The sequence below is a fragment of the Phasianus colchicus genome, chromosome 8, assembly GCF_987193195.1.
Source record: "Phasianus colchicus chromosome 8, bPhaCol1.hap1.1, whole genome shotgun sequence".
In the NCBI taxonomy this organism is placed as follows: Eukaryota; Metazoa; Chordata; class Aves; order Galliformes; family Phasianidae; genus Phasianus; species Phasianus colchicus.
Window position 1 is genome coordinate 10215052 of NC_143443.1, and position 22905 is coordinate 10237956.

General features: G+C 37.8%; 1 long non-coding RNA gene across 1 annotated transcript in view; it reads left to right on the forward strand.

Annotated features, from left to right (window-relative positions):
* The window catches only part of LOC116234991 (uncharacterized), a 419872-nt gene that overhangs the window by 187267 nt on the left and 209700 nt on the right, over nt 1-22905 (forward strand). The window contains exon 8 of the long non-coding RNA XR_016468730.1: nt 9820-10000. This is a non-coding gene — a long non-coding RNA (uncharacterized LOC116234991). The remainder of the gene's footprint in view (nt 1-9819; nt 10001-22905) is intronic.

The following is a 22905-nucleotide window of genomic DNA, read 5'->3' on the forward strand; positions in this document are numbered from 1 at the left end:
AAGGGACATTCTGACAAAATGATGTGTGACATGGATGTGTGCATGAAGCAAAGGTGTGAAATTGAATTACTCCATGTAGAAAAAATGGCACCCATTAACATTAATTGACACTTGTTGAATGCTTGTGGAGATCAAACAGTGGATATTGGCACAGTGAAGTAGAGGTTGATATGTTTCAGTAATGTTGCCATCACAGCAGCTGTGAAACAGTGGGTCACTTCTGCTTTTGCAGATTTTTACAGTTGCAACATTCAGGCTCTTGTTGATCACTGGTGAAAATGCTCAGTGGTGACTATGTTGAGAAATAGTGTTTTGTAGAGAATTTCCTCTGTCAAGTAGTGTTGTTATGCTCTTTGTATCTGTTGTATTTTCCATGGATATAAATAGGAGGCATTATTTTTGGAGTAACCTATGTAGTTAGGATACTGACTAGTGTGCCCTCAACAACCTAATGCTTAATTGTAACAAGTTTCAGAATTTGCAGAAGATATTTACAGCAAGATGGGGGAATTCTAACCTATAAATTTTTTTTGTAGGAGTGAAGAGAGAAAAAGGGAAGGGGTGAGGCTAATATATCTAATTTATAGCATTAATATTTTTCATGCAAAAATGGCACACACTGAATTCTCTCCTACTTATGTTGCCTTTCAAAGAATAGATGTGTATTATGACTCTTGCCTCTACATTTTAAAATTAATCACTTTTGAGGGTCAAGAGATAATACTTATTTTTCCTAAGAGCTAGAGAGATGGAGTGTTTAGTTTAGTAATATTTGTTGGTTGTTATGCCCTGGTACATAAGAGTTAAAGTAGGATATATTTGCTAATTATGTAGCTGCTCCATCCATTGTTCTTCATAGCATTTTTAGGGATTAGGAGGACCTCTTTTTTCTACTACCTTGCATATTCTCTGTTTGTAATAATGGATCATATCAGCCTTGTGGTTTTGAAGTAAATGTGCTATTGTAGCAGAGAAGCAGCCATGACGATTAAATAGCACAGTGAGATTTTGAGGAACCACTCCTCGGCCAACAGTTTCCTGCAGAGCTGGTTGGTCTTCATTGGACTGTTTCTTCCTTTCTACATTGGAACAGAGTGAAACAACATCTGCAATTCAGATTTACTGTGCAGCTTTGTGCTGCAGTTACTAAACAGTGTAAACTGTAAATTTCTAAACAGTCCTGACAGTGAGAAAATACTGCATTGAAAATACAAGTGTAAGTTTCCATACATGATCTTATTATTGCTTGATCCTGGGAAGGAACTGTTATTATTGCATCTGGAGAGACAAGCAGAAGTTGGATCCAGTGCATTATACTGGATCTTTGTTTTAAGGATGCTAAAAGACATGGTTATTAAAACTATTTTGAAGTGAAACTTAACATGATAAATCTTACAGCTATGACCCTGTTTCCTGTTGTTTTAGTATTTCAGTGATATGTATATTTTTAAACATACGTATTTGTTACCTCTTTAGATTGTATAAGTGTATTGTTGAATCCTGACTTATGAGGAGCTATTTAAATATTCTTGGCTTGCTATTTCTTTCCTATGTGGCATCTCTTCTTTCAGAGACAAAAATATTCTCCTTGTGGTGTACTGACATTTCTTCACAGGCAAGAAGAATTGCTTTGAGAGGCATTTTTTATAAGATTCTTAAGTGAATGAAAAGATTGAGCACAAGCAAAGAAATGTATTAAGCATCTTACTTTAATCCTTACTAAATCATTTAAATGTATGTATATTTGCATGTGAAAGCTGCAGTATTATCATTCCAGTAGGACTGTTGTAATAAATAATGCCAGTCACTATCTAACTTCTATTTTATTTTTAGATGGAGAAGCCTCTCTGGAGAAACACCAATTCCTATTTAATTGCCCTAGAATTTTAAGATTGAGATGAACCCTTTAATGAATCAGGCACTGCTGTGAACTGATAGGGTTGCTGAAGTCTAAAATTGCTATCATAGAAAACAAAAGATAAAAATAGATGAGTGTCTTCAAGAATGATGGTTATATCTACATATAATATAGAAACCTCCTTGTTAATGCTAAAAAGGTTTATTTATCGGGAAATAACAATGACACTTCTGCAACAGTGTATTTGTGGTTACATAACCTAATAGAGCTTTTGCCAATGGAATGACAGGAAAGCTGATCATGATTTCAGACATGTAAAAGAAATAGTAGAACAGCCTTGCTCGGGGAGAGACAGAGCTGTGTTTTCCACACTTTGAACAAAATCTGGACATCCAAATTTCTCAGACAGATCTCAGAAACATGCAGTGGAACTTCAGTTTAGACAGATTGGAGTTCCTTGATAGACAGAAGTTCACAGTTGTTCTCAGAATACTGCGGCTGAATTAGTTTAGAGGTAGATGGAAATGGAGTGGGAGGGGTGCAGTACTACTCCTGGCTACTACTCCTTTCCGAGGCCTGACCACACTTTCAGAGCAGAAGCTTTTCCTTATGTTCAATCTGAACCTGCCCTGGTACAACCTGAGGCCATTCCCTCTTTTTCTGTCACTGCTACCTGGGAGAAGAGACCAGCTGCCACCTCACCACAACTTTCTTTCAGGTACTTGTAGAGGACAGTGAGGTCTCCCCAAGCCTCCTCTTCTCCAGGCTGAACAATCCCAGTTCCCTCAGCTGCTTCTCTTAAGACTTGTGCTGCAGATCCCTCACCAGCTTTGTTGCCCTTGTCTGGATGCTTTCTGAAGTCCTAATGTTTTTCCTGTAGTGAGGGGCCCAAAACAGAACATAGTACTTGAGGCACAGCCTCGAGCTGAGTACAGAGGGATGATCACCTCCGTGCTTCTGCTGGCAACACTATTTTTGATACAAGCCTTGATGCCATTGGCCTCCTTGGCCATGTGGGCACACTGCTGGCTCATATTCAGCTGAGCATCAATCCGTAATGCCAGGTTCATTTCCTCCACACAGTCTTCCAGCCACTCAGCCCCAAGCCTGTAGAATTGCCTGGAGTTGTTTTGACCAATGTTCAGGACCCAGCACTTGGTCTTGTTGGACTTCATCCCGCTAGCTTCAGCCCAGCAATCCAGCCTATCCAGATTCCTCTGTCCTGCATAGAAAGTCATGATTTGCAGAGCAGTTATACTGCCTCACAGTAAAAAGATGTATAGAGGTGTTACTACTCTTGTACTGTTACAATGCGACAGAAATTAAAAATGATAAGGAGCCTGGTCATAGTTGCTTATCATTTTTGTAATCTCTGTTGATTTATTGATTTGGATATGTAGCCAGAGATTGAATTCACCATTTAAAGGTTAGATGGAACGCTATGTTTAGTGGCTTTTCTTTCTTTCCAAGATATTGTCAGGGAGAAGACAACAATCTGCAGCTAGTTGTGAAGTAGAATTATACCTTTAGTCAGCATCCTCTTTTCACAGATCCTAATGCCTTGAAAGCATTTCAGACTTGTATGCCAATGCCTTTGAGTACATCCCAGAGGAAATCAATCAGGCTGTGATTTTTGAGGAACTCAGAGGTGAAAATCTTAGCAAGGTGCCACTTGAAAAACATCTCTCAACAGCAGGGAAATTCATCAAAGACCTAACAGTAAGAAGGGTAGCTGCTCACTACAGGTTGCTCTGATGAGGTTGCTATGTTTAACCTAATATTTTAAAAATAAAAAGGAAAGTCAAGAGGAGGAAAGGGAAATCTTTGTCCCTCAGAGTAGCTCTCCAAATAGTATTTCCCCATATTCCTGATAACTTATTTTTTTGGTCAGCTTTGTACTGGACATTAATAGAAGTATCCTCGGGTAAATTTACTTATCCCTTTTCATCCCTGTTTGTCTGCAATGTTCCTTATTTTAATTATATTAAATGGTAGATGCAAGGGAAGAGAGGATAAGAGGGTAGTCCTGTGTTCACAAAGAAATTATGGAGTGCTTTAAAGAGGAAGAGACTTCATTACTTTATGTCTGCTGCAACCCTGAACTGTTGAGGACTGAAAGGCTTTGCTGGTTGAAAACAGGTTACCCAAACTGCAATTAATATTTTATTTTAATATTTTTCTTAGTTGTCCTGTGTATGGACAGAGCCAATGTCAGATTTCTCTGTCCTAGACTATGATTTGTCATCACATCATGTTAGAGGAGAGACCCTGTGCCTCTTTTTGGTAGAGCTCCAGTCTGGTTGGAGCTTTTTTGAAACTTCCAGGCTATAATAATTCTGGGCATTGGAATTTTAATATTCAGTGAAGTATACTCAAAGAGAAGGACACAGAAATGATCTGCAAGAACCAAGAACCTTCTATCAAGTTTTTACCAATATTCCCCATTCTTCCCCCTGCTCATGTATTCCTTAGAAGCAGATGAAGTTCTTGGCAGTAAACCATGCACCATAATAAGCACAAGATTTTCTGACATACTCAAGAACTGATTTACATTTTGCAGAGGCTAATGTTTCTGGTGTTACATTGCTCTATGAAAGTGTAGTCAGAAGCAAATGTTGTGGGTGCATTAACTAGGCAATTAGATATAAAGATATAATCCCTGAAAATACAACTCCGGTTTTCTTGATAGATGTGCTTGGAAGAAAGCAGATGTTTGGTTTGGAAGTTTTTTATCCACAGGTATATTATAATGAAGAAAGGATTTAAGACTACAGATGGTGAAGCTACATTTTAAGTCAACATAGGCTCCTTAAGGATTTATTTATTTTTTAATTTGAAAAAATAAATCTTAAAACAAGGTTGTGGTTTAACCCGGCAAGTAGCTCAGCACCACACAGACGTTCACTCACTCCCCTGAGGTGGGATGAGGGAGAGAACTGGAAATGAAGTAGAACTTGTGGGTTGAGATAAAAACTCTTTGCTAAGGCAGAAAATGAAATGGAAACATAAATGTAGTGATAAAAATATGTATATATAGGTATATCTCTAAATATCCAGCAACACATGCAATGTCTCACCACCTGCTGATTGATACCCAGCAATCCCTGAGCAATGGCTGGCCCTCAGCCAACTCCCCACAGCTTTGTGACCTTCTGCATGAGGTAAAGAAAACAACATGCTGATAAATAGATCAGCCTTATGTGTATTTCACTAATACAGCCTTTCAGAAACTTGGTCTGGTGACATTCAGGTACCGAGTGTCTTGAAATGTATCTGCTTCACTTAAAATATGTACGTGTAGTGTTTAAAGAGTACTAATATTACTTTGGCAATAAAGCACTCAAACTTTAAAGTAGTGTGAGTTGTTACACTAGTTTCCTGTGGATCACCATTGTGAATTGATGCTGCTTTTGATTCTTTCTTTCAGGCTAACCTGTATTCAATGAGGTTAAGAGACTAAAGTGATCACACCCAAAAAGGAGCTATGGTTCTTTGTTTTTTTTTTTGGTTTTTTTTTGGTTTTTTGTTGTTGTTGTTGTTGTTGTTTGTTTGCTTGCTTTTTTGTATTCTTTGAAATATTTTTTTCTTGGCCACTTGTATTTTTCTGATTGCATGCAAGAACAATTTTTAATATTTCAGCAGTACAAATAATCTGGGCATGCAGGTTGTGTGTAAATTTTCCTGAAGTTAGTACTTCTTTTCCTAGATTGGTTTTTCTGGATAAAACTTGCAAACTTGAAGCACTTTTAAATATTCAAAATTTAAATAAGCATATGACTTGTAGGAATGTTCTGTATTTTTTGTTCCAACCTGCGTATGTTCATCATTTCTTTGGTGCTGGTAGAATTAATTTAGTAATTACTTCCCTCTAGGTTGACTACTTGAGTAATTACTGGAACAATCTTTAAAGTAATTACTTCTTTGTTGACTAAGAGCAATCTTGATAGTGAAAATCAATACATGTTAGCAAATCAAAATTTGAAGGCTTTTCTGGTACAAAGCTGGTTCACTAGGCAAGATTAAAAGGGTTGCATACGAGACATATCTGTGTGGTGAATGTACCTTCCCTAGTTCCCTGCGACAGGCACTGTGCCACTGCTTTATTTTCTTTTCAGAATACTGCTTGGCTCAGGTCAGCAGTAAAGAACAAGCAAACTCCTTTTGCTGGGCCACATAGTAATTTACCATATTTAGAAACTTACACCGTAGGTAGTGGACTGTTCTTTAGACTAGAACATCCAGAGTGCTAAAAATGTTGAGTCTGTGAGGACTGTGACATGCAGACTTAGCCCAGTGTACTTCTTTGAGAAAATCATTAATTAGTAAATAAAAAAAATATATTTAATTCACTGGAGTTCTTCAGAACAAACTGTAGTGACAGAGTGAATTGAGACTTTGGTTCTGAAAGGCACACTGTGTCGTCAGTAGAACAGGGTTTTTGTAACAACATGGTGGTACCTTTCTGACCAAATGCTTGAATGGTGACTGTAGGAAAATCAAAGCTCTACTTCTGCCTCTGTGTGCTTGCAAAGCAACAAAATTTAGTTGCTGATTTTTTTTTTCCTTAGCTTAAAGCTTAATGTTCTGATTTAAATAAAGCTACCTTTAGTTGTGTGTGATGTGAATGAGTGCGTGGTTCGCGCCATGAGGCAAAAGATTACTTTTGCTTGGCATGTTACTATTTCTGCTTGGACTAAAATTCCCTACAACTCTGTAGAAGACTTGAATTTATCCCACTAAATATTTGTTGTTTCACCCAACATGCCAGTTTAGGCATCATGCATTTGAAAGTGTTCCCATTACAAATGCTGTAGCTGACATATACATATATGGTCATGGTAGTACAAGGATAATTTCCCAGCACTTGAAAGAGTCTTTTTGGGTAAGGGGCTGGAAAGAGATCTCAACTTGTACATGTTTCTTTGTTGCTCACAATCTGACTCATGACAATCTTTCTGTTTACTGTCTTCCCTTAGCATATTATCAGCTTTAGCGTCTTCACAGTTTGCATTTTAATTTTTGAACTGTAGCGTATTTTAAATCCCAAAGAAAGGATAATTCAGGAGCATATAAGTTTTGAGATTGCTACTTGTGAAGTGGAGGTATAGAACCTCTCTGATAATGATTTACATGGGAAATGTAAGCATATTTTCTTAGTAACTGACACACTGCAAAAGGTATAAAATTCTCCATGATAAAGGCTGGAGTTCTTACTAGCCATCAGCAGACTTGTTAAATGTTTGCACTTAGAGAAGGATGGTAAATAAGATACTGTATCTGAGTTATCTCTGAGTTGCTGGTTAGTTTAGTGTTTATGTGAGAACATTTGAAAAAGATCTTAATGCTACAGAGGGTACCTGATGACCAAATTTTGAAAAATCAATGTCAATGTAATGTTGGCTTTTGACTGCTGTAAGTGATATTGTGTCTTTTGCAATTCTTTGGGGTTTCTGAACAAAATGATGACTCCTTGGCTCCATTTCCTTTCAGTGTCTTTCCTGAGTACAACATTACTCTTCTTTCAGTTTTACAGTTAATTGAAGTGGTTGGAGTTCAGCCAGTTTGACCAGAGGGCTACAACGAGACCATTTTATAATCTTGAGATACTTAGCACTGAAGATTCTCTGCAAAGATTACAGTATTGCATTGGAATTACTCTCTATATGTTGAAAGTATGTTAAATGCTTGTACTTGAAAGGGACAACCAGTAGGGCAGAAAGTATTTTATTTACATTGGATTAAGAATGGTGTAACTGACCATGAGCAATCATGGAAGGGATCATGCAAGCTAGAAGAATTCAGAGTTAGGGAAACAGAAGTAAAAATCCTGCAGGAGTGTTGTTTTCAAGAATCCTAGCCACACAGCTTGCCTTGTCTTTCAACTGGGCAAGGGGAGTGTTCTCCATGGATTAGGACAGAAAGAGAAAGGGACCTTGGGTACCAAAATATTATTATAGCAGTGGTTGGCTGTGTAATTTCACAGGAGTATCATAGAATATTTGAATAAAAGGCTCACAAATACTTTAGCATAAAATCTATAATGAAGTGTAGTTTTTAATTGTAGTACTTTCAGAAAATGAAGGTACTAAATACCACTGTTATCATTGACTTGATTTTCATTTTTAGAGAATACTGCAGCAATGAAAGCTTGCCATCGTTTTCTTTCTTTTTAATAAAGCTTTTATAGAAACAGAACGTTTTAAATCTCCTATGGCAAATAAGATTGTATAATTCTTGTGAGTTTCAAGATGCTCTAAATGTTGGTTTCATGGTTGTTCCGTCTCTTATTTTCCCTGGCTGGTTTATAGTATTACCATAACTTTTACTGTAACTTTTGTTAGATCAGTGTTTAAAAATAATAATGACTTTGAAATGGCTTTAAAGATTAATGACTCTATTTGTGTGATGTACTGTGATTTACAGAAATAATACTATAATCAGAGTACTTATTGATTTTAGTGTTTGTGATGAACATTGATGTACAATTACAATAACAAAAAAGACAAAGGTAGTCTAAAATAAAGTTTATATAGAAAACTTAATCTTCTAAGGCCTAGAACTACTGTCATGATAAAAAGGGCCCCCACCTACAATATCAGTTATCTGCCAAAATAATTGTAGTGGTTTACTCTGAAACTTTGTGTTCTCCCAACAGGGAATTATAAAGTGGCACAGCAACGTGAACTGGGTTACCTTCTTGCCAGTGGCGATAAGCTGTTATCTAGATAAACCTAATAAAGGTGGTGGTAATGGGTTTGTAGTTAGTAAAAGTCCTACTAAAATTTTCTTGTTTAAGGTATGTCTTTCATGGAGCATGAAAGCTGGCTAAAAATGTGAGCTTATGAACAGTCAGCAGGGTGTATTTCACAAACTGATGTTATCTAGGGAGATAAGATAGATGTCAGTGTTTTCCAGGCCAGTTAGGCTGTTCTTGCTGACTTGAAAGATCTTCTGCCTATTTCATTGCAAACAGATTTCTAGAACGGAGCCAATACTAGCCATCTGGAAAAGAAAGAAAGCAATGAAATGGTATTTCTGCAGGTTGTTGCATTTTAGAATTAATTCTAGTGCTCTCTAAGGGTCTCAAATCTCTCTTTGATGGAATTAGCCTCCATTTATCTCAGTTGTCTTATTCAGGACATCCAACTTATTTTCTGTTTATCATAGAATCGTAGGTGGGAAGGACCTTTCCTACTGCTTAGGTAGGAAAGGACCTTTAAGATCATCTAGTTCCAACCCCTCTGCTATAGCCAGGGACACCTTCCTGTAGACCAGGTTGCTCAAAGCTCCATCCAGCCTGGCCTTGAATGCTTCCAGGGAGGGGGCATCCACAGCCATTCTGGGCAACCTATTCCAGTGTCTCACCACTCTCACAGGAAAGAATTTCTTCCTAATTTCTAGTGTAAATCTGTCCTCTTCCAGTTTAAAGCAATTTCCCCTCATATTGTCGCCACATGCCCTTCTAAAATGTCCCTCCCCAGCTTTCCTCTAGGCTGTATTGAAAGGCCACTATCAAGTCTCCCCAGAGCCTTTTCTTCTCAAGGCTGAAGAACCTTAGCTCTCTCAGCCTGTCCTCATATGTGAGGTGCTCCAGCCCTCTGATCATCCCCCCTAGTGATAGGGGGAATGACTTTAATGTAAAATAGGGGAGATTTAGGTTAGATGCTAGGAAGAATTTTTTCTCTGAGAGAGTGGTAAGGTGCTGGAACAGGTTGCCCATCTCCAGAGGCATTCAGGGCCAGGTTGGATGGGATCCTGGGCAGCCTGATCTGGTGGTTGGCAACTCTGCCCATTGCACAGGGCTGAAATGAGATGATCTTTAAGGTCCCATCCAATCCAACCATTTTGTGATTATGTGGGAAAGGAGAACATACAAATCCTCTACAGGATGAGTGCATGTTTATAGATTAATTACACTGATATTTGTTCCTAAATGTTTTGTTTCATTTTTCCTTTTCCAGGAAATAGAAAACTGATGTGTTGAAGTAGAAGAGGAATTCATGCTTAGAGTGAGAGATGTGCTGGAAAGATGTAGAGAAATGAAGCACTGGGCAGAGAGTAAGCTGCAGCACAAGATAGGCCCTGCCTTGCACCTGTTATTGCTGCTGTCTACTCCCAGCATTCCAAAATTAACTGTCATAGGTAAGAAGTTATTTTCTGCTGTGTGATTTTTCTGACCCTCAGTAGAATATTTTACTTTTTTTTTTTTTTAATTTGAGAATAAGTCCAACTGTATTAGTCAGCTGAAATTCAATCTTTTCCATAGTTCAAAGTAAGAATTTTATACCATGCCTACATCTAGTTTAGCTGTTTTAAATTGCTTTCAGGTGGTGGAATATTTAAGAATTTTTTTAATATAATTAGTTTTATGTATTTCTCTAGTTCTGTACATGCAAGCAAAGTAAGCAAGATGATCTGTATATAAACACAAAATAATTTTGAAAACTGCCGGTGGGATTTAGGACAATAAACATGGTTGTGGAATGCTCCCAATTTATGTGATTGATGCTTTAGAGAAATCTCCCAGAATAGTCATATTATGACATTCCACACATGTACTGATTTCTCCAAAAAGAGGTAGTTGCTTTCTCATTTTAACCCTGCCACTGTCATCAGGCAGACTTTTCCTGTTGGAAAATTCACTGTACTTATGAACATCTACAACTTTCTATACGTTTTTTGGTGAAATGTGCAAATACGAGTAAAAGCCCTGAGATTTTGCTATTTTAATATCACATGGAAGAACATGCTAGCAGTTGAAAACCTCTGAATTAAAAAAAAAAAAAAAAAAACACACCAAAAAACCCAATCCAATAAGCATAATAAATTGTAATTTTCATACAAATTTTAAGGAAAAAAATCTTCAGGCATTTCAGTGATTTATTTACTTTCTATGCTCTTTGGTTTACTCTTTCTGTCTCCTAATTCTTCTGGCAAGCTTCTAGCTGATCTACTAGATAATCTGAATCTGAAGACATTTGGATTTTTCTTCTAAGCTGCCAAAATATTTTTAACCATTTGTCTCTGTGAACATTTATGTTCAGTGTTATGTACTGTGATTGTACTTCTTATTTTTAAAAGTTTTAATATTTGATAGATTTCCAAGCCTTGTTTTAATTATTTCCCTGCCTGTAGCTCCCCTGTTAGGGCTGCAGGTTACCATCTTGTTAGTGCATTATGAGGTACCAATCCACCTGCTTCTCTGGAGCTATCTTGTGGCAAGTGGGTGTATTAATTTTAAATAAGTGGGTGTTCAATGAATTAAGGAGAAGCTGAAGACTTAGTATGATTTGCTAAAAACAGACCTTACACTTTTTCTACCTGTAAAAGTTGAAATGTAGTATCAGACTTTGAATACTTGTGACTTAAATATGAAAGCACACTGAAACATTTTGTGCCAGAGGCTAGATTTCTACAGTTTAAGATGCCTGAAGTACTCACAACAAAAATGCAATTGTTTTAAAATCTTCTGTTTGGAGATTTTACTGAAATGTAATGGAAACTTTTGATAAAGATAAAATACTGAATTGGCACCTCCTAGTCTTTACTGCCTTCTTTATTTGGAAGTGAGGATATTCAGTTCATTGATGTGTTTTGAGTGAGATGGAAACTTTTCTGCTTTTGTCAGAACAGCCAGAAGCAGAGGAAGATTTGTCTGGTATTTGTACTGTCAGACAGTGATGTAGCTATGCCAGACATGCTATGTCAGCCAGAACAAATATTGTTTTGTACATCACTTTGCTCTTGGTGTACTCAGGTCTGTCTTTTACCAGTCATCCTCTGAGTGGACAAAGCTGAACAGACCACCTGTTGTGCTGTTTTTCACGGAATCGTTGAGTTTGGAAAACGACCTCTGGAGATCTAGTCCATCCACCCTGCTCAAATCAGTGTCAGCTGTACTCTGGGCTGTTTTTGTTTTGTGTATATCTTAGAGACTCTACAGCTCTCTCTGGGCAACCTGTTCTAGTGTTCAATCAACCTTGTAATTAAACAGCTTTTTCCTATGTTTAGATGAAAATCTAAATGGAAAGTACTTCTTGATCTTTTGTTACATGCCTCTGAAGTGAATCCATCTTCCTTCTCTCTGCATCAGGTATTTATTTATATACATGGATAGCATCCCTCTGGAGCTGCTTCTCAAGACTGAAAAATACCATCTATCTTACTTCCTGCTTATACATAATCAGTGTTTCAAATCCTTAATCACCTGCATGGCCCTTTCTTGGACTCTTTCCAGCATGCCCACGTTTCTATGAAATTGCTTTCTGGCATTTCAGACTCCCACATTTTCTGGTGTTTGGAGTTACTGCTCCCCAGTTGCAAGGCTTGGATTTTCAATTTTAACTTCATGATGTTTGTTGTCCTATTTTTCTATTTTTGTTAAGGTGTCTGCACAGCAACACAACCAATTGGTGCATCAGCATTTCTGTGCAGTTCTTTAGCATATGCAGGCTTGCTGATTTTGATCCATCATCCAGGGCATTAGTGAAGATGTTGAACTGTATTGGTCCCAAAAGCACCCACTGCCATACTCCTCTAGTGACTTGCCTGTGTTGTTGATCACAGCCCTTTAGGTATGGTTCTTCAGCCAGTCCTCAGTCCTCAGGATGTGGAATGCAGGAAGGTTAGGTTTGCAGGCTCAATTGTAGATTGTTTCCATCTGTGGCATCAGGATTTGGTTTCTGGAAAATAAACAGAGATTTTTTTTCTGAGATTCATCCTGGAGCTGCTAGGTCTCAGCATATTATCTGGAGAAGATTATTCTGCACATGAATCTGTTTTTCAGTATTTACTAGGTTCCTTTTGAAAATTATCTAATTTCAGGTTTAAAGGCTCAAACTTGATGAGTTGAGCATCTCTTTCTCAATAAAAGTGTGCATTTACATTTGAAATCAGTGGCAATTTTGTATTCAAAGAAGCTTCAAATTCAACTTTCAGTGCCCACTGTTGCATATTTGGTGTGGACAGAAACCGTGGAGAGCGTTATCAGTGATAATTAAAGACCTTAAAGAACATGCAGGCAAAGATTGGATTTATCTGTATTTATCATTCATTTGAAAAATAATTCCAAGTGGCAATGTTTGCATTTGTACACTTGCCCTAAAGTTTTTTGTGCCTGTCTGCACTCTTGTGGGGTAAACAGAATAGAATATTTCAAATAAGTAGCAGATAATGACCAGTATACTTTTAATACTGATTTTCAATTTCTTTGAACTTGCAGAAAAATGTCGGTGTTTTTCTAAGAATTTGTAATAGAAATATTTGCAAACAATTAGGGTTATTATATATGACAGAGGACCAAACTTGGTGTTTTCAATGTGGGAATGTGGCTGAGTTATGGATTGTTGTTTGTTCAACCAGTTCTAGCAGTGAAGCAAAACGATGAAAAAACACATGGTAGACTGGCAAAAGAGGCACCATTAGCAAATGAATGCTGAATTGAGCAATTAGGCAGGAAATTGAATGAGGATTCACTGTAAGGCAACACATGGCAGGACTAGAGACAACTGTAGAAACTGGCAGAGCATTGTCAGCACCTGGTAGTGTGATCTATGGCCAGTACAGCCAGCTGCCCAGCAAGCTAGCAGCCTGGGTTTGGAGGACTTTAGAATGGCATGAACATTTTTCTTGCCTCATTTGAAACATTTTGAGTGCAGCAGCCTGCTCAGAAAATGAAAAAGATCCCTGCTTAGCGGAAGGAGAGGGGAGGGGTTTCGTTCTTTAGAGTTCAGCGCATGAAAATGTGTTCCCTTTTGTTTCAGTAAGTCTGCATTATGAGAAATAATTGCTAAATAGTAAACAAAATACCTGAAAATGAAATACTTTGATTTAAACTGTAATAACTGTAATAAGTTATGCGTCAGGGAAATAAACTAATATGTGAAACTAGACTAATCAGTTTTCCAGTAAAATCTGAATGCCTGTCCCTGGTGAAACACAAGTTTGCTCTGCTGCAAGTTTGCTCTTGTTGCAGCTCTTCTTCAGACAGTTCCTAGGTAACTACTCAGAGGTGGATGAGCATGGCATGCTTTATGCCTTAGAGCAGTCTCAGACTCAGTTATAGTCTTCCTTAGAATGTCTAGAATGATATGCATGTCTTGAAGAAAGGGTGTTAAGAGCTGTCATTTTAGTAAGAAATTTAACTTGTATATAATCATCAGCATCACAGAAAAAAGGAAACTTGTAAAATCCATAGAGTTCCTTTATCCTTTCATATAATCTGATTTCACTTCTTTCTAGTACGTCATTGCTGGAACAAGCAAACTCCTTCTCTTAAGTAGAACCTCATCAAAGCCTCATGAAAACCAGCTATAGTGTGTTCACAATGAGTCGTGAGAGTGGAGTGTTCTCTCACTTATGTTTGAGATGTAGCTCGCATAATCAAAATGAAAATTAAGAAGTATTTTTATTAAAATAAGCTGGCAATGATTTACACTGCACTACAACACTAAATATAGAATGCTAAACTGTGTCAGGCTAGGTCAAATTCTTACTTGATAATCAAGCTCAGCTGTGCTGGCTGATATGCCTAATAACTGTTCTGGTATAGTTCAGCTGCAATAGGAAACTACTTAATTGTGTTACTGGAATGTGGTGGAGGTGTGCATCTCTGTAAGTATTTATGGGCAGAAGAAAGATTGATTTTTATTTTTTTTTCTACCTACATGTTAAACAAAGTGCTAGAGAGGATTACAGACCACTGAGACTGTCTAACAGATAAGACAAAACAATACAGTTCAGAACATCATAATTCAGTGATTACTCCCAGCTAATACTATCTGAGCATCCCCATTGTTGAACTTAGTCTATTCACAAAATGTAAGTCAATAAATGTATGAAGGCAGAAACTGCATCTCAAAACAAATTAAAAGCATGTGCTTTGATAATAGAGTACTTCAAGGGTAGGTTAATTAGCATTAGCATTCTTTGCTCATGTGTATTAGTGAAATTTTCACAAAAAGAGTGAAGTTTGATTTTTTTCAGATTGAGGGTATTATAAGGAAACATAACCTCCATTTGCAGAACATGAGAAATAGGTTAACTGCTTTCTAGGTATAGGAAGAATTATCTATGCATTTTTTCACATTGGCCAGATAACGTAATTTCTAAAGGAAGTTCTCAGCAGCCCAAAATATATTAAATCTCTAAAAATGTACTTTATATCTTAGGTTTCAATATTGACCTGAGAAGGGAACAAACCCTTTACAAAAATACACTGATAGAGTTACTTAATGCAACCTATAGGAAAGTTGCTCTGTCTTGTTCCTTCCCAAATGTAAGACAGTTCTTACAGTCCTCCCACCTCCCTGAGGGATTTATTGCTTACTATTAAGAATACTTTAATTATTTGTCACTGCTATTGCAAGAAAATAAAGCTTATGTAATAGTCTGTGTCACCTACTCACTCAGGTATGTGCTCTGGAGCTTGGTGTAATCTGGAAGATGTTCATGGTGCATGATGACATTTTAAATAATATTTAAATATCTTCTATTGATGAAAAACTAAATCAGGTTACAGCTTGTATAAGATAGTAATAATGACACCCTTTTAAGTAAAGAGCAGAGCAGCTGAAAACAGATGAAACCTCATTATTGAGGAAAACTGAGGATATTCAGAACAAAGAAACAGAGGATGAAATAATACATATAACAACTTGATTGTATGGAGCTATGAAGGCTTTCTTAACTAGCACAGCCTAAACCACTGCAGTCAAAACTTAGTTAAAGAAAGAGATTGTTAGATAACAAAAAACAACCCAACTCAAGAATATTTGTGTCATTTACATTGTTCTCTTGGATGTGGGTGTTTTGGGGTTCATTCAGAGAACTGAAGCCCAAGCTAAATGATTTGCTTATCCACAATGGATAAAAATGTGACAGTTGTACGTAGTTACTTCATTTCTTCGTTTTTTCACTCTTTTGGGATTACTTTTACAGGCGGTTTTAAAAAGAAATTGAAATGTTGGCCTTCTCTTCCCTTTTTTTTTTTTTTTTTCACGATGACAGACTCTTTTATCATATTCTGGGTTAAATTATTCTGCTAATATTAAGAGCATTCACTTGACTGTTCTTGACCTTCTTGCTGACATGGGCTTTGCTTTGTGATCTAATGAAAAGAACCTGAAGAACATTCAGGAAAAAATGACCTTTAAATACCCGTTCATCTCAGGTAAGGAATAATAAGGGCTCACTGGCTCCCAGCAGATGGTAGGCTTTCCTTAGATGTCAGTACAGATTTGTTTCAATAAAAGAAGAGAAATGCCTACAAGCTATTTGTGCAGAATCCTGAATTTGTTAGCTAGATAAAAATGGACTTGAACGACATCTCTTCAGTGGTTGAAGCTACCTCCAATCATTGAAAGGGGTGATTTCGAAGGTTCAGCTGGCTAAGTGTATCTTAAATGTTCCAGATAAACTGTCATATCCTTCAGCCTTATTTTTAAACATAGATGTAGTTTGTGAAAAGCTTGATACAGACTACATGAAAAAGGAAAGCATTGTCCAGTTCATGTAAAAACAGTTGTTTCAAGTGCTGATGAAAACACATGAAGGTTAACAAGTGTCTTTCCTTTGATATTAATAGAATTCAGTCAGTTTCTTATTTCAGTACATCTGGCTTTTGGGCACCAAAGCTAGCTGTAGACACAAATTGTTTGCACAGTCTTCATTTGTATGATGAAAATTTGGAAATAGAATAGATTAAAATATTTCTGTGTTCACCATTTGCAGTTCATGTTAACCAGCCAGTGTGAAAATTATACCAACTGCGTGGCTTGAAAGTAGATAAAGAAATTAATTAAAATTAAGCTAGAGACCAAAATCTTACAAACCACTCAATCTGCAAATAAGATGTATTTTGTTCCCGTTCTTCAGACAGTAGGTTTATGTTTTTCAGAGATCTTGTGTTTGCGTACCAGAAGTCTTCCTTCCCTGACAAAGTATCTCAGTGCCAAGAAAACTGATGCAGCTAAGTTTATTTACTTTCAGAGACTGGTCAAATCAAAGATGGTCCACTGATGCATGGGTGAAATGTCTGACAGAATCTGCCAATCTTGATGTGTATGTCATCGCACAGTAGCGTTACACAAAGTAGTACTGTGTCTTTCCACTGCAGCAATGCTTCTGGCAAGTGTGGGTTTTGCCTGCTTGATCCTTAAGATCAAAGAAGCTGTATCAGCATCTGATTTATCATTGATTACACAATGTACTTCTCCTTCAGGAAAACCACACTGCTCGAGTTTTTAAAATTGCTTCCCACTTGGAAAAAGTAATGTAGGAGGGGAACAAAGGTTGGTATCCTCATTCCAGGTTGCCTGGGGGTCTCAGGAAGAAAAGTTTGTCTTTTGGTTTAACTGTTTGTGTTAGGAGAATCATTTCATCCTTCCAGAAGATAAAAATGAATTCAAAGCTCTAACTTCAAGCTAAGATTCTTTAAAAAACAAAAACAACAACAACAACAACAACAAAAAAAAGCTTTATAACTCTTTGAGACTCTTTTTGAACAAATGGTAATAAAAGGTAATTGTGATAAAAGGCGGAGTCTGACCAAGAAGATTTTCATGCTTGGCAAGGAGGGTAGCTTAGGGAGAAGGATTGGCACAGAGGTGTAAGGTGCGCTGAGAAAAAGGTTTTAAAAAAAGTTACCTTTAAAGTGTCAGTGTTCCTTGTGACTGGTTTCTAATTTGCCTAGATATATAAATATAATCCTATTGTGTTGCAAAGACTAGAATCTTTTTCTTTTGCTTGTATGAGAAAAAAAGTTGATGGCTCTTTGCAGCCTGTTTGAAGTTTCCCTGTATTAGCAACTGGTGTGATCCAAGGTGGATACTGAAGTGTCAGGGATCCAGAGAGAAACATACTGGTGATCTCGAAGAAGGTTACTTGAGATATCTGGGTGATTCTGACAAGCAGTCAGATCAGAGCAGTCAGACTGATGTCTGTAACAGTAATTGCTATAGTGGTAACATATGAAGGGCAGGAAGAAGTTAGAAACCGATGGCAGAAGAGTTTGAAGAAGACTTAAACTTCAGTTTTCCATAACTTGAATAATTTTCTATAACCTCAGTTCTGTTGCTGCATATCTGTGTTTTAATGCCACTATTCTTTTTACTTTTATTTGTGTTTGTATCCAAGGAGATTTTCTATTACTACAGTTTGGGTTTCTGTTGCCAGACCCTGAAGGAGTTATGGACAAAAGAGGTATCTCTTGGAATATGTATCTAAAACGGGATGGAAAAAGATGTCCTTTAATTTTGGTGAGACAACTTGAAGCAAAGTTGAATGACTCATGTCACTTCTGCAGAGACTGCTTTAGCATAAGATGGTAAAAGCTAGCACAAGAAACGGAGGAATCACTGCTACTTGTGTACTCTGGTTTCTCTTGCAGTTTCTACTGTCTGCCTCGGTGCTCTGAGAGTGCTGAGGATTGGCAAAGAACTTAGTGTCAGCAGTGAGTAATAAGATGAAGACTTAACCATTCATTTGCTTTTGTAACAAGGGAACAGAAACATGAGATTCCATTTTCAGCCCCAGAAGAGTGCTGGCTTCCATTGTCTGCTATTATGTTGTACTGCTCTTTACAAGAAGAAATCATGGAATGTCTTGGGTTGGTAGGGACCTCAGATCATCTGTTTCCAAACTCCCTACTTCAGGCAGAGTTGCCAACCACTAGATCAGATTGCTCAGGATCCCCATCCAACCTAGCCTTGAACACCAGGAATGTGTCATCCACAACCTCTGGGCAGCCTGTTCCTGCACCTTGCCATTCTCTGTGAAAAACTTCCTCTGAAATCTAATCTAAATCTCCCTCTGTTGATTTAAAACCATTCTCCCTTGTGCTGTTTCTATCAATATCTACCCATGTAAAGAGTTGATTTCCCTCCTCTAAAAGCCTTCTCTTCTCCAGACTAAATAAGCTACACTCTTTCGTTCTGTCCTTGTAGGAGAGGTGTTCCAGCCCTCTGATCATCGTCATGGCTCTCCTCTGGACCCACTCCAATAGCTCCACATCCCTCCTGTACTGGAGGCCCCAGATCTGTGGATACTGTACTCCAGATGTCCTCACAAGGACAGGGGGGACAATCCCCTCCCTCACTCTGCCGGCCATCCCTCTTTTGGTGGAGTCCAGGCTACTGTTGGCCTTCTGGGCTGCAGTCATACACTACTGGCTCATGTTAAGTTTATCATCTATCAGGACCCCTATGTTCTTTTCTGCAGGGCTACCCTCAAGGAGTTCTCTCATATCTGGGATTGGCCTGACCCAAGTGCAACACCTTGCACTTGGCTTTCTTTCTTGCACCTCATTAGATTTTTATGGGCCTACCTTATGTGTTTGTCAGAGTCCCTTTGGATGGCATCCCTTGCTTCTGCTACATTAACTGCACTACTGAGCTTGGTGTCATCTGTGAACTTGCTAAGAATAAATACCCACTTTTGTTGTGTTAACAAAAGTACGTATGTACATGTACAAAATCAGCTGTGGAGCTGATAGTTCAGATCAAATCTTCTTTTCTATTATTTTCTTTCTCTTTGGATGGTAGAGGCAATGAAATGGGTCCAGTGTTGAAAATCTGCAGTCAGATTCTTATTCTTTTGGAACTACTTTACTTCTCCAAGGCCTGAGAAGAAACTTTGTAAAATTCTGGCTCTTTTGTGTACAGTGACAAAGACTTAAGAAGGATGCAGTGACTTCCTTTCAGGGTACCTGTGTAATAAAAAAAACTCAGCCACACTTCAACTAACAACCTGTTTGCTTTCTCAGAATTTCAGATTTGAAGAAAATGTGTGCTTCAGAAGTGTTACCTTAGTAAACCGGAATGTCATTGAAATATCAGCTGCTTATCAAAGCCATGGAGTCCCGTGTACAGGTTATGGCCACAATCAAGCTTGTACAAGTCAATTCTCAGTCTTCTCAAAGGGCAAAGCCTGACACTACCTCTAAATAGATTCTTGTGTATAATTCCCACTTACTGTTTGAGAGAAGAATAGAAACTGGGTTTCTCTCAAAAAGCAAGATCATTTCTATAAAAGGACCTGCTGAGGTGATTTTAAAATAGGTGATAATTTTGCCCTATTCCATATTAGCCAAAAGAAGAATAGAACGACAGATTTTAGGAGTCAGTGAGGTTTAGAAAAAAAACTATGTCTTCATATTTAGATTAGATGGGGGATGAAAATGAAAACTGCTAATAATTTTTGCTTATTACTAAAAATATCATGTTCACTGTAGTGAATAAATGAGTAAGTTTATTGGTGGTTACTTTCCATTTGAAATTACTCTTTATTGGACATAAATGCTAAAAATAAGTTGGGTATAAACAAGTTACATTGGGCACAAATATGTTAAATACATATGCATATTTATATTAAAAGTTATGCATATTTTGTTTGCAGTTGCAGGGCTTAATATTCATAGATTCAGTTTCTGAGAAACTGAAAACTATTCATTTTTGTTGAATGTGGCTTTGCAAAAATATTTTTTTCTTGCTTAGTTTTGCAGGTGAAGGAGTTAAGCCTTGCCTATTGTAGATTTATGACAGTCGCTGCAGGCAAAAATTAGCTTAGTGGTTTTTGTTAAAAACTCCATCTTTTTCTTTCTGAACTCCATTTATATCTATCAGAACTGTAAATTGTGTCCCAACATAGCAGGTAAATTGAAGGTCAAAGAGAAGTGTAATGGGCTGAATCACATGCCTTCATTTTCATGAAGGTAGGAAGAATTCTAGAAGAGAGTAGGTCATAAAGAAGCTGAAAATTGCTGCGAACAAACTGTTGAAAAAGCACATAACTTTTTTCTTGGAGACATTTTTAGGAATTGTTGGTGAGGGATTGGGTTTTTTTGTTTGTTTATTTTGTTTTGTTTTTCCTTAGAAAAGTATTAAGCAAGAGTAGTATACTTAGTTAACCTTGTGCTTTGCTGCAGTCAGATAGTTACTTACAAAGATGGAGCTGTCATCTAGTGTAGATTTTATCCACAGTACACAGCATTAGCGCAGAACCCTAGACATTATCGTTGCTTTCATAGATACAACTCTATTTTCTAAAGAGTTATAATTTCTGTCTGAGTTATCTGTTCTTTAATTTCATTCTGAGATCTAAACACAGAACAAAAATGACTTGGTGGAATTTATTCGTGACAGTAAACCAACCCATGAATGGTCTTCCATTTCAGCTTCTTGGGAAATGCACAGACATGGTGCCTACAATGCTGCAAAACAACATACTTAGGTGCTTAACTCTTCAAAAATACACCTGCAAAGAATTTAAAAATGTGTATGTTAGATGGATAGTTTGTATTACAAAGCAAATGTGTGAAGATTAAAGATTTTGGGATCAGATTTATGTCTTCAACTTTGCCATCTGCTCAGTCAGTGACCAGGAGCAAGATGCTCTGTATTCTCTTGTTTGTCACAGGCTGTTGCTGGTTTTGCATTCAAAGCAGATTTCTCAGTTCCTTCTTTCTGAGCCTGTACTCATCTGTCTGCTGTGAAACAGAATTCTCTGCTTTAAAAATTCTTTTCCTATTCCAGGAACCATTGATAAATTAAAAAGAAAGAAAGAAAGAAAGAAAGGCTCCATATTATATATATTTCTAACTATGCAGGAAGGCTGCTCCAAAAGTAATGCCTCCTATTTTGTTTTCTTGACCCATGACATCAGAGGTGGATGTTGGTGGTACGGAAGTAGGTGTCGAACCCCACCAATATTCCCTTGCATTTTGTTGCTGTGTGACAGATGGCAGCAGAGGGGCAGTCTGACACAATAGCATCTGACATGGAAGTGCATATGAAGCAAAGGTCCATCATTTATCCATGCAGAAACAATGGCACCCAGTGGCATTCATCAATCACTTGTTGAATGTTTATGGAGACTGAAGAATGGATGTGAGCACAGGGAGGTGGTGGGTGGTACATTTCAGTAGTGCAACGGGAGCATGAAAGACTAGCCACATTCTGGATGGCCAAGCAGATTCTTAAGAGCGTGGCATGCAGGCTTTTCTTCACTGCTGGCAAAAATGCACAGCTGATGGTGGTGACTATGTTGAAAGATAGTAGTTAGTAGCTGAGAATTTCCTCAATCAAATAGTGTTATTGTGCTCTTTCTATCTGTTGTAGGTTCCATAGAAGTAAATAGGAGGCATTACTTTCAGAGAGACCTGCGTACAAATGTATAGTAACCATGTAGAAGTGTGTTGGAATTGCACAGTTGAAATAAGGTTGCACTGGCTCTAGATTTAACGTGTTCCCGTTCTTGTTCCCACACCAGAGCAAATGACATACATCTTTTCACTTTTGTGTTCATGAGAAATAGCTCAAATCCGAATGAAACTGGTACAGGTCCTCACAAAGATTTCTGTCATAGTTTTCGTTATGCAGTTACAGTTTCTGAGACTTTATGAAAAATTCAGAAGTGTAAAACTGTAGATGACCTGAGGGAGGGTTTGGGGCTTATTGCAACTGAGCAGATGTGAATGAAACAAAATATAAAAAATGAGATCACTGCAGGTTTGTGTTAAGGGCTGGAAGGAAATGTCTGTGCTTAAACTACCTGAGTTACAGGAGAGCAGCTCTGGGAGGAAAAATCAGTTATTTGGAAGTTGCCTGAGGTGGTTCTGCCAGCTGCCCTTGGGTCATAGCACAAGATGTTCTCTACATCTCTAACGGGTTTGTTTCTCAACATCAGCAAAGAGGCACTAAGGGAAAACAGTGCCTTGGCTGGCAAGGGCATAGGAAATAGGGGCAGCAAAGCCAAGTCGGTGAAGAGCTGGCAAGAAAGGCATCGCAACTCACTTTTCAACACTGCCATTTCCACCCCTGTTACTGAAGGAGTTAACTAACTTCTTCAAACAGATGGTTGTGAGCAGTCATCGTCCAGGATCATGTTTTGTTACAGAGTGGTGCCATGGTTCCTAAAAGCTGCCGAGAAGCAGGGAATAGTAGCATGGTCTGAGCCCTGCAGCAGAATCTTGCCTCATTTCCAGCTGGTGCACAAAGACCTCACTTCTGTCTGCAAAAGGTGAAATGCATTATAAATAATGTGGTTCTGCT